Here is a 12,339-nt window from a genome sequence, read left to right on the forward strand (position 1 = left end):
GACACAGAATTCCCTGAGGCTTTTTACTGGGACTAGGAGAATATTTAAGGCAAGATTATTTCCACAGAATAGATTTAATGCTGTTTATGAATAGAAAAAACTCTTTTTTGGGGTCTAAAGATACTCTATAGTGTTCAACAATCCCCTCAAAACAGGAACTTACTTTAAAAAGCTCTTTTTTCCTAGGAAGCCCAGCAGAAAGAAATTATTCATTTAAAAAGTAGCTAATTTCTTTTAATAGTTAAAGCAAACCACAGATTGGTGAGATGGACCAACTATATACATTGCGGAATTGGTACGAATGTGGTTTCTACTCTTGTTGCTTATGTCAGCCCCTACTAAATGCCTTAAGGTGAGGGAACACTTAACATCATAAAAACTATGGTTAATTAGGTAAACTAGCAGTTGTATGTCAGTTCCAGAGACTCTTCACCCAGAGACTAATTGAAGATACCGTACAGTTAAAAAAAAAATTCAAATATTGATTGCAAATTTTTTGTGGCTTTGTACATTATATCCTTTATGAATTTGAAACCAGTTCTGGAGAATTAAAAGTACGGCTTGATATAGGTGTCAGTACCACCCCTCAGTCAGTCATTAGACATGCTGATGAGAGGAACATAAGCACCGAATTCCAGTGGACCTATCATGACCGGTATTTTGGTGAGGGTCATGTTCCACTCCCCTGACTTCACTTACAAAACACAAGTTCAGAGATAAAATGAAGAATTTCAGGATGTTAGTAGCAGGGCTTTTAATCAAGCTCAGGACTTTCACCTCTCAAGGCAGCCCTATCTTGTCACTAAATAGGAAGAGAACCTGACAGTTTTTTTTGGCAAGATTTTTCTCGGACATTGTGCTTACTCAAAGTAAACCAACAAAGTTTGTCTCTAATTATACCATAGTAGGTTCTGTCTAAAGGGGGATTCATCATTAATATTTTTTTACTTTGAATTTCATCCTACTAAATGACACCATTTCCCAAACTTTCAGTTGCTTTCTGTCACTCTAAAAAGGAACTCCACCCAGCTTAGCATCCAGAATCCTAATTTATCTTTCCCATTTAATACCCTTAAATGAAAACTGAATTTCCTTAAAAAATAATGCTAGCTCCAGTTCAATTTTTACAAGTTAGCTACTGAGTTTAGCAGGTGCTAAACTCTAAGTAATAATAATAAGACTTATCCCCTGAAATCATACCTCAGGAGAGAAGTAGATAGAATAAAATAAACAATAATGAACCATGATACAACATAAATGTGATAGCAGAAATATATATAAAGAGCTTCCCCTTAAAAGCCTTGAAGAACTGGCAAGACAAAGAATTAGCAGATCATAAATGAAAAAAAAATGGGAACCCAGAGAGATATCAAAGCACAAAAGCCACTTCTGACCTGAGGACATCTGCAGAGTACAGCATATTTAAACTTTCATTTTGCCAGTCTCCTGGAAGGATATCAAAGTCTAGGACATGAACAAAGTGAAGAATCTAAGAGGTGACTTCCTCACAGTAAGCTGGACTCCAAAGGACCACAACCTCAAGGTAAAAATCCTTTGCACTCAGATACCCCCTCTGAGGGGACATTGTAAATTTAGCCAGACACTCATATGTCCCCTGAAAGAGACTGGTGATAATATAGGACACACCTAATGTATGATTATACAGGGTAAACCTAAGGAAAGCGCAAACTTTTCAGAAATGCATGTTTCACTGACGTTTCAAAAACAATAAAAAACCTATGTCCCATTTGAAATTTGTCAAGTTTCTGATAAGTTGAGAAGTGGTTTTACAGGAATCACACATGTATGTATCCTTCCACGTCATCTTCAAACAACAAACCGCATACTAAGTTATGTATTATTAATGTGGGAGGAAGAAAATGAGACTGTATTATCTGCTTGAATAGAAAAACACCATTTGGAAGACATCAAACAAATTACTATTGCACAACATGTATCAATGAACCTGCAAAGCATGTCAATGACTTTCAAATGTTACACACATTAGAAAAATACAAGACATAAAATTTTGATTTTTTGTCATAAATAACTTCCTAAATTCCATTATAAGCCAAATAAACACTGCAATAAAATAACTGATTCCAACACTATACTATTTAATATGATTCATTTATCACTATTTCATAAAAAAGTGCAATTGAGTTGCCTGTAGGTGATCTGCGAGACATCTCCGAGTACAAAGGGTTAAGCCAGAAACAAACCAGCTCTTGTACAGATTTGTACTCCAAGTTGATACAGCTGCATGGTAAAAGAAAATTCAAACCCTGAATTTGGTTTAAGGTGGTTCCGCCCGGCACTTGGAAGAAGCCAATATAAATCTAGCTGAAAGAATATGCCTTCATGTAAGGTTTCAAATTATCTCTATAAATAATTTTTCAAGTATAATGAGCAGGGGATAAAACTAAGTATACATCTAAATAAAGCACCACAAACAAGGTCCTTGAGACACAGGCAAGGGAAAAAACAAAGTGGTAAAAATCAAGTATTTTGGCAGAGCACATTATAAAACTATGCTTACTGTGTTTACATAAAGAGAATCTTGAAAAATATGTGCAGGTAACAGGAAACTGTAAAAAGAGCACCTTTGAAAAGAGGAGTGAATAGAAATTTCAGAACTAAAATAAACAACAGTCATCATTAAATAAAAACATCAATAACATAGGGATATTTAAAATGGAAGAAATTCTATAAAATAACTGGCCTAGACTCTTCAGAAAGTCAATGTCACAAAGAAAAAAATAAGGAAGTACTGTTCTAGTATGAGACTAAAGAGACAAAACCAAATGCAGTGCATGAAACTTAATTGAATCCTGATTCAAAAAGACAACAGAAAGATTGAATATGAATTGGACTAGCGTCATAATGTCTGCAACTTTTTAAATAGTTTTGAAATAAGAATGCATGTTTCAGAAAATAAGTATATTAAAGCAAATATGGCAAATTATGAACTACTGAATGTAGGCAAGATTTTACATTAACTACTGAATGTAGGCAAGATTCTCCCAACTTTCTTTTTATATGTTTTCATAACAAAATCATGGGGAATGTAATATACAAAGTCCATCTCTGCATAATATAGAAAGTAAAAAAGATAACATCATTCCCACCATAACAAGAATAAACTGGATAATCCATAATGTGGTAGCTGAGGTTGCAAGGCAACAAGATAAACTGAACTGCAAAGCACAGCAAGGTTCTCCACAGGAAGAGATGGGACAAAGGTGGTCATCATAAAAAAAAGCACCCCAAATTCATCAAAATCTTAAATCCCTGAAGACCAAATATTTGCTAGTGTGACAGTTAAGAGGCAGAGTCTACCTATGTTCACCAGAAAAGAACATAAGAAGCCTATACAGCACTCTAGACCTGGTAAGAACAAGGTGGTGATTAGCTGTTGATAAGAGTTAGGAAATCCATTTCAGCAAGGACCCAGCACTGATGCAGGTAGAAGTGTGTAGTCAATTGACAAAGGGCTACAAAACCCACCTGCCCAGGACCTTCTAACCAACACAAGGCAGAAGTCAGCTGCCATGGGGGGATCTGCACTCCAGACTGAAGAGGAGACAGGAAGGACAGAAATGCTGGGAAATCCCCACCTCTAAGACCAAGCACACAGAGCCTGCCTAAGAATGAAGAAGGATTAGTAGAATGAAGAATACCCTCCCATCCCCACCATGGCTTTCCTTCAAGAAGCAACAGCTGTCTACTGTTGAGGAAAGTACCACAGCCTGAGAGAGATCTCTCTGTGACACAGGGCCTGCAGAGAGCTCAGGGTGGTACAAGATACTGAAATAAATCCTTGAGCATTCTAGGCCTCTCTCTAAACACTAGGCAGTAGCACTCAACCACTGGAATACTTTAAAGGTAAATAAAGCAATAATAAAACTCAGACCCAGCACTAAAGACTAAACCAATTCAACTCACCACACTAATGCCCTGACAAGCAGAATATACCCTTAAGGCTTAACTACTACTTATTTCGGTCTTTACTGTTCTGTTTTACAGTTTAGCATTCAGTCAAAAATTATAAGACACTAAAAATGCAAGGGGGAAAAAAAACATATCCACTGCCAAGAGATAAAACAGCAGAACCAGACCAAGAGACAGACCTGAAGTCAGCAAATGTGCAAATAGATGGGTTTAACAGTAGACAAGGTAAAATCGAAAAACAAGGGAAGAGGGAAATAGGTTAGAAGAAAATTAGAATGAAAGATGGAAAGATATACAATGGCAAATACAGAATTTAAAAGATACTGAGAAGGAAGGAGGTGGCAAGGGCTGAAAAATTACCTACTGGGTACCATACTAGTTGGTGACTGGTTCAACAGAAGCCCAAAACTCACCATCATGCAATACACCTATGTAACTAACCTGTGCATGTATCCCTCCAAGCAAAAAAAAAGAAAAGAGAGATAGTGAGAGAAGAGTAAGAAGGCCTAACATACATTTAACAGGAGTTACAGAAAGAAACAGCTGGATGCGGTGACTCATGCCTGTAATTCCAGCACTTTGGGAGCCACAGGAGTCTGCCTGTGCCCAGGGGTTCGAGGCCAGCCTGGGAAACTTAGTGAGATCTTGCCTCTACAAAAATCAAAAAGTTAGCCAGATGTGGCTGTGTGCACCTTTAGTTCCAGCTACTTGGAAAGTGGAGGCAGAAGGATTGCATGAGCCCAGGAGGTTGAGGCTTCAGTAGCCATTATTGTGCCATTGCACTCCAGCCTGGGCAACAAAGCGAGGCTCCGACAAAATCAACCTTCCATACAACCCCTCAATCCCTTCACTGGGAATATATCTGGAGAAACTCAAATCACTCTATGAAAAAGATACCTGCACACATATGCTTATTGCAACATTGTTCCCAATAGCAACAACATGGAACCAACCATACTGTCTGTCAAAAGAGGACTAGGTAAAAAAAAAAAAAAAAATGTAGTATATACACATGATGGAATGTTACACAGCCATAAAGAAGGACAAAATCATCAACTTTGCAGCAACCTGAATGGACTCAGAGTCTATAATACTGAGTTATCTATCACAGAAACAAAGAACTGAGTATGACATGTTCTTATTCATAAGTGGACCTTGAACAATTATCATAATACTATAAGAAAAAGAATGGCAGGGGGGAAACCCCTCGTCAACAAGGGTACCTGCATAATAAACATCTGTATACCTAACCCTAAATTGTGCTCTACATCTTAAAAAAAATATATATATATAATATATATATAAAATATATATAGGATGAAAGTTTTGCAGAACTGATGACAGACATCAAATCAGGAAGAAGTCGAATGAACACCAACTATTTGTATTGTAGGACAATTAGCAATTCACATCCAGTACTCTTATCAGACTGCTGAAAATAATTATACTTCAAAAAAAAACAAAAACAAAAACCTCAGTTCGCTGTGAGAGCAACGAATGGGGAGCCAAAAGTTCCAGCAAGATGAGGATGACCTCAGAGGAGGTAACATTTGAGCTGAGTTTTGAAATTAAACTAGAAAAAGAGGATAACAGAAAATAATTTTATGAGGGGTACAATTCAAGGCAAGGAAGGTGAGACAGAAACAAATAACTCGGAAGGTAATACATATAAGAAAGTAGATTAGGTCTAGAATGTGAAGGCACTGTGTCCTCTGCTCAGGGGAATGTAGTTGAGTAAGGCAACAACTCTGAAGCTCTCTACCAGTGATTTTAAGTTATTTTGCTCCCTAAGGATCTCAAAATTATATTTCTGACCAAAAAATGAGTTTTCAAAGAAGAAACAGTAAGTACTCCAACAAAATGATCTAGTTTTGCCTAGCCTTAAGAGATTCATATATAAGTTGCTGCATTTTTTGCAATATTGAAAGTAACTTGATAATTAATTTTACTTCCTTTGTGGAACCATGGAAAACAAACCACTGCTACAGAATATAGGCTTGGGAGTTGCTAAAGATTCTGCAACAGGGTCAGCTAAAAACAAACAAAAAAATCCCCCAAACCAAATCAATATTATGGTCAAGATACAGGTAGAGACAAGCTGGCTCCAAGATAAACCAATGAGGGCCCAAAGTAGTGGAATTGGATAAAAGGTAAATTCAACATATATACTTTAAGCCAAAAAGAATTTTACTTAATAACTGGGAGGAGATTCTTCAGAATACTGATGAACAATTATTTTACTGTTTTCCATCTCTTTGCAGGGGGTTCAAAGTGAGGGACAAAGAAGCACATAAAGATGAGTTGGTTCCAAAGAATGAGTAATGCTCAGAAGGTCCAGAAGGATGCTGGAAACAAACTTTTGAAAACAAAGAAGAGTACTGTGGGCTGATAATATATTTTCAATCACACGCGGATCTATTTACTTTTTTCCAGACACATATGTGATCAGCTTCAGCACTTCCCCCTACAACTTATTATCTCTAATTAGTAGAAAGTGGGGTGCTATGAAAAAGTAAACTGAAAAATTTTAGGCAGTATAAGAAAACATTTGGAGCAAAGGAGTTTTACTAATATTACCCTACTTAAGAGGAACGCTTTCTCAGACCACTACAAGTTGCCTATCATGTAGGGCTTAGATTTTTAGTTTACCAAACTTAGAAAGCTGTGAATGCCTAAAAGTAGAGAAATAGCAGCACAACATCCAAAAGTTTTTCTTTGATTCTGCTTATGAAAGCTTTTTGTGCCGGGCTCGGTGGCTCAGCCTGTAATCCCGCGCCTTTGGGAGGCTGAGGTGAGTGGATTGCCTGAGCCCACGGGTTCGAGACCTGCCTGGGAAGCGAGACCTCATCTCTACAATAAATCAAAAAAAATCAGCCAGGTGTGGTAGCGCATGCCTGTAATTCTAGCTACTTGGAAGGCTGAGACAGAAGGGATCGCCGGAGCCCAGCAGGTCGAGGCTGCGGTGGCTGGGAGCGGCCATTGCACTCCAGTCTGGGCGACAGAGTGAGACTCCAACTCAAAAAAAAAAGAAAGCTTTTTGTATCCTCTTCTACCACTCTACATATTACTATGTCCTGTTACTACAATAGCAGTCTTGTTCAGGTATCTGTCAAGAGTCACACAGTAGTCATAAAACAAACAGCCTAACCCAAAAAAAGCACATGCTACCTCCCACGGCCTAACAGTCTTTTCCTCTATTTTAATGTATTCATTAATAAAACTTCCTATTTTTTTCCAAAATAACAAAAGGCTAGACAAGAAATATTAAGCACTGTCTACTATTTTACCCATCAGTCAATTTCTATTTGTAGAAATACAATAGTTGTAAGTACAAGCCTTGAAGTCTGCCCTTTACTTGGTGTGACTCTAGGTATAATCTCCCCAAAGCTTAAATTCTTCACCTACAAAATGGTGATAATAATAGCACCAACTTCACAGGTATACTGTGTACTTTGCTGGCACCTAGCAGGTATTCAACAAATACTAGCTTTTTAGTAAGCAATACTGTTGGTGTTAAGAGTTTCAAACAGCTTAGCAGAAATGCTGTTGGCTTTTTCATTTTTTTAAAATGTCCTTAACACACAGTAAAGAAACTTTTAAAGTCATTCAGATTTATGATTATGCACAGGATATTCACTGCAGGGTAAGAAAACATACAAAATTACTTTCTTCTTTATACTTAGTTTTCCAAACTTTCTTCAATGTACCTACTTTGCTAATCTTAATCTTAGGCAACAATTACCAAAGAAAAAGACATGTTTTTATAACATAGATTACACAAATCTATAAACTTCCATGTACATAAGTCTTCAACAACCATCAACATTTGACCTCTCTTGTCTATTTTACCACCCTCTATGTTATTTTAAAGTAATCCCAATCATGACATTTTTGAGAATACTTAGTCTTATTATTGTCTAAACAACCTGTGGTAAACTACAAAGTATGGCTACAAATCCCCCCCCCCATTCTAGAATGTGCCCCCTTTGCAACGCAATGCTGCTGTTCTGCCCAGGATGAAGTAGAGCCTTACTTTCTCATCCTTATGAGACTTCCTAGGCCTTATGAGACTTCCTAGGACTTAGAAAATGTATTTTAAGTGACATTCTGATTGCAAGGTTGCAAGAGGTCTTACAAACTTCCATTTTCACTCCCCTGGGCTTAGGCAATCCTCTTGCCTCGGCCTCCCAAATTGCTGGGATTACAGGCTTGAGCCACCACGTATGGCCCACAAAATATTTCAATAGTCAAGAGTCATCCAGAAATACAGCCATTATTACAATTCCATTATTTACTTTGCATACCTGTTTGTTTTAAAAGATTTGCTTCTGGGGGAAAATAATGGGAAATCCTAGTGAACATAGAAACATGGAAGCTAAGGGTGTGTCAAATGAGGAAAGGATTTCTATAAGCACAGAACTTCTTGGGCCTTTAGAAAAAACTCCTAATTTTTAGCCAACAAATAGTTAAGACACCAAGATATATCCAAATCTTAAAAAAAAAAATTAGAAAAAAGTTTAACATTCCACAAGCTGTAATGTCAAGTCTATGTGAGAACACTTTCAAAGACAAACTGCTCTCCTTGAAGTAAACTTAATCTATAAGTATCGAGTTCGATCTTCATTCAGTAAGTGGAAACCATTTTAGGGTTCTTTCTGGAAACATCACACCAAAGTGTGATCCTCATAATGGAAAGATGATAACTAGTTGTAAGTTTCAAAACTTGCACTCTTTTAAAGCTGTTGACAAAAAAATGGGTGTAGAGCAGTAGGTGATTTTAAAACCAGATATTCAACTTACCTAATCTAACCAGTACAGTCACAGAAACATTTGAGAACAGGAAAAACCAGCTTTGATCACATGAGTTCACGTCAAAGTAGAAAAGTAAAAAATTAAGATCAATGAAAATCAAACCCCACACAACTCTAAAATTATAGTAATTTTATCCCCCACTACCCACCTTTTATGGACTTATCTGATGATCAGCAAATACCGTGTGTTAAAGAAATAACTTTAGGAAAACAATGATTTGTGAGAAGATAACAAATTATTTCACCATAATGGAATTCTGATTTGGAATTCAGAAATTAAGTAATCTTAACATGAACTCAAAATCTGATTCTCTTTAAATGGTAAGCATTCTAATGTGATCAGTTGTTGATTAAGTTATTTAACAGTGAAAGGGTTCATTAGTTAAGTTTAATCTGTTAGTTAAATATTAAGTTTGAGGCCAGGCGCAGAGGCTCAAGTCTATAATCCCAGCATTTTGGGAGGCCGAGTCGAGAGGGTTGCCTGAGACCTGAGGTTCCAGAACAGCCTGGGCAACTTGATGAGACCTCATCTCTACAATAAAAGTAACAAAAACTAGCCAGGTGTGGTGGCGTGCGTCTGCAGTTCCAGCTACCTGGAAGGCTGAGGTGGAAGGATCGCCTAAGCCCAGCAGGTTGAGGCTGCAATGGCCATGAGCATGCCACTGCACTCCAGCCTGGGTGACAAGAGTGAGACTCCAACCAAAAAAAAAGAAGTTTGGGTGTAGTAGCTTAGGTCTATAATCCCAGTGCTTTGGGAAGCCAAAGCAGGATGGCTTGAGGTCAGGAAACTGAGAACAGTTTGAGCAAAACAGACAACCTATATCTCTACCCCCCCAAATTAAAATATTTTGATGAAAAGCCCATGCAATTCATTCAAGCATGTTCCAATGTTCTTTATTTCTGGCACTTTATTATCTATGGTAATAGAAGGATATATCAGTAACGATAATCTAACATGTATTTTTATTTGGTTTAGGGGCACCATAACTCTCCATTCCACAGCATGGAGCACTAACTTTCTAATACAGTATGGAGGGTCTTTAATGTTAGGCTCTAACCTCCCATTCAATTTATGTTTCAGCTATGGGAAAAATAATAATAAATTCTCAAAATCATGATATCATGAGTTTGCACACTTTCCTTATCAAAGTTCTAGTGATCCTTCAAATCTTCAAGTTCAAGCAGTACTTCCTGTAAAAATGCTCCCAGAGTACTACTATACAATCACACTAAGATAAGTTGTTTATACATTAGTCTGATGACTAAATTGTAAGTTGGGAAGGGCAGATGCCATGTCAAGCTCATTATTGTAATGTGAATCCCACATCTAGTAGCCAGACGACTACAAATTATTAAAAATTGTTTTACATTGATAGATTTCACAACATACAGTAAAGTTGGCAATTCTTGAACATACAACAAATAAAGAGCTATATGAAGTGGACAGGCGGTTGACCAAAAACTAACTGCCTACATGAGCCATGGATACTTTTACATCCAAGTTGACTGACACATTCATGTAGAACATACATGAAGCATACATAAAGCATACATAAAACATACATAAAGCATCTTTGTGCTTTATCTGGTAAAATAAGCCCTCATCAATGTGGCAGAAAAAATAAATCACCTGCAGTTAAGTAGGAATTCGTATTCAAGACAAAAATAAATCACCTGTAGTTAAGTAGGAATTTCTATTCAAGACAAAAATAAATCACCTGTAGTTAAGTAGGAATTCTTATTCAAACAGCTGAGCCTGGCGCGGTGGCTCACACTTGGAATCCCAACACTTTGGGAAGCAGAAGTGAGAGGATTACCTGAGTCCAGGGATTCGAGAATAGCCTGGTGGGACCTTATCTCTACAACAAATAAAAAAAAATTGGCCGGGTGTGGTGGCCCACGCCTGTAGTTCCAGCTACTTGGAAGGCTGAGACGGAAGGATCGCGAGAGCCCAGCAGGTCAAGGCTGCGGTGGCCGTGAGCGTGACACTGCACTCCAGCCTGGGCGACAGAGTGAGACTCCGGCTAAAAAAAAACACCACAAGAAACAATCACAACAACAACAAAAAGAGATAAGAAACTGGAAGAAAAAAAAAAAACCCAAGACCAGCATTTTGTCCTCCTCACTGTTGACTGCTTCACACACTACCTGATTTACTTAATCCTCTCAACTCTAGAAATTAGCTGCTATGTGCCTGAGGAAATCTGAAGAGGTTAAATAATTATGGTAAAAATCAAGACTCAAACCCTGATCTTCTGACTCTCCTGCCTCACGCACCACTGTTTCATGAAACGCTGTGGAGCTCTTAATGAAATACTGACCCATTTCGCAAACTTTTTGCTCCCACAAGAAAAAAATCTAGTTACACTATGTGTCTGCCTTAACAACAGCGCTTCATTTTTAAATCAAGAATTAATCTTTAACCTACCTCACAGTTCTGCACAGAAATGGGGAGATTTAATATTTTTTTAAAAATCAGAAAAATACCTTTAGAAAGTCCTATAAAGCCGGAAATAAACCGTCCTGGGTTCAATTTCACTTGACATATTTGACTAATACTAGTGCCAAACGACATCAGTCGTGACAAATCCATCACCCAGCAAAGATTTCCCCCATATGCGAATACTTACTTCCGTGCGTAGAGAAAAGTGTTAACTGTAGTATTTTCGAGTGTGCGTTTGTACACACTCATCCTCACTACGCAGTTTCATCAAAATGAGGGAGTAGTTCACTACTGGCGCCTTCCATATTTTCCCTTCTTACGCCAACAGGTCCGTTTCTTACACACACCGTCACCCATTTCCATTGAAAGAACATACCATTTGCCACAACACAAAAACGCCGAGCTGTCTCAAAGTGTCACGACGTTCAAGAACCGCAGCCGCCGCCGAGTAGATCTCCCCCGAATCTAAGAGGCCGGCCGGGTCGCTTCGACTCGAGGCACGGCCAGGCACAGCCCCAACCCCGCCCGCCTCCAACGCGGCGCTCCCCAAATTCCGCACTCGCGACACCCCGGTCCCAGAGGCCGCCAACTCCAGGCCCAAACAGGGCTCAACCCCTGTCCCTCGTCCGCCACACGTCCACGAGGGAGACGCGCAACCTACCCCTTCCCCCCGTCACAAACTCCACCACGGGACCCAGGGCCACCGTCAGAGGAGGCCTAAGCCCGTCCCTCCCCCGCTTCGCGCCCGCGGCCCGGGGCCGAGCTCCCCGGCTCAGTCCCGCGCGGAAGCGGCCTCCGCGTCCCAGGGCCTCTCCGCTTCCTCCCCTCCCCCACCCGCGGCCTAGTCTCGAACCAGCTCCCCAAGAGGCAGAAGGCCGAGCCCCGCAGCTCATTACCCCCGCTCCGGAGCTGGCACCGAACAGGGCGCGTCGTCCCGCTCGCCGCCGCCTTCCTCCTTGGTGATCTGGGCCTGCGACTCCGGAAAAGCAGTCCGCAGCGAGGCACAATGGCGCCCGCCCCTCTCCCGCATCCGGCGCAGACCCAGCCGCCCCACCGTTAAGTGCCCCTCCCTTCCCCTCCACCCCCCACGTCGCGGACTTCCTGGCTTCTCGCGAGAGTGGCGGCGCTGCGGGG

General features: G+C 39.7%; 1 protein-coding gene across 5 annotated transcripts in view; it reads right to left on the reverse strand.

Annotated features, from left to right (window-relative positions):
* The window catches only part of MARCH7 (membrane associated ring-CH-type finger 7), a 53,382-nt gene extending 41,089 nt beyond the window's left edge, over nucleotides 1-12,293 (reverse strand). For 3 of the 5 annotated variants that reach the window (XM_008065642.1, XM_008065643.2, XM_008065639.2), the window contains exon 1: nucleotides 12,102-12,293. The gene's annotated coding sequence lies outside the window, so the exon portion shown is untranslated. Of the gene's footprint in view, nucleotides 1-10,579; nucleotides 10,614-11,392; nucleotides 11,660-12,101 lie in introns of those variants that run through there. The other 2 variants (XM_008065640.2, XM_008065641.2) reach the window with 2 other exon arrangements.
* Between the last annotated feature and the right edge of the window lie 46 nt (nucleotides 12,294-12,339).

Source organism: Carlito syrichta, unplaced genomic scaffold (assembly GCF_000164805.1).
Source record: "Carlito syrichta isolate Samal-C Ts95f unplaced genomic scaffold, Tarsius_syrichta-2.0.1 Scaffold308699, whole genome shotgun sequence".
NCBI classification, from domain to species: Eukaryota; Metazoa; Chordata; class Mammalia; order Primates; family Tarsiidae; genus Carlito; species Carlito syrichta.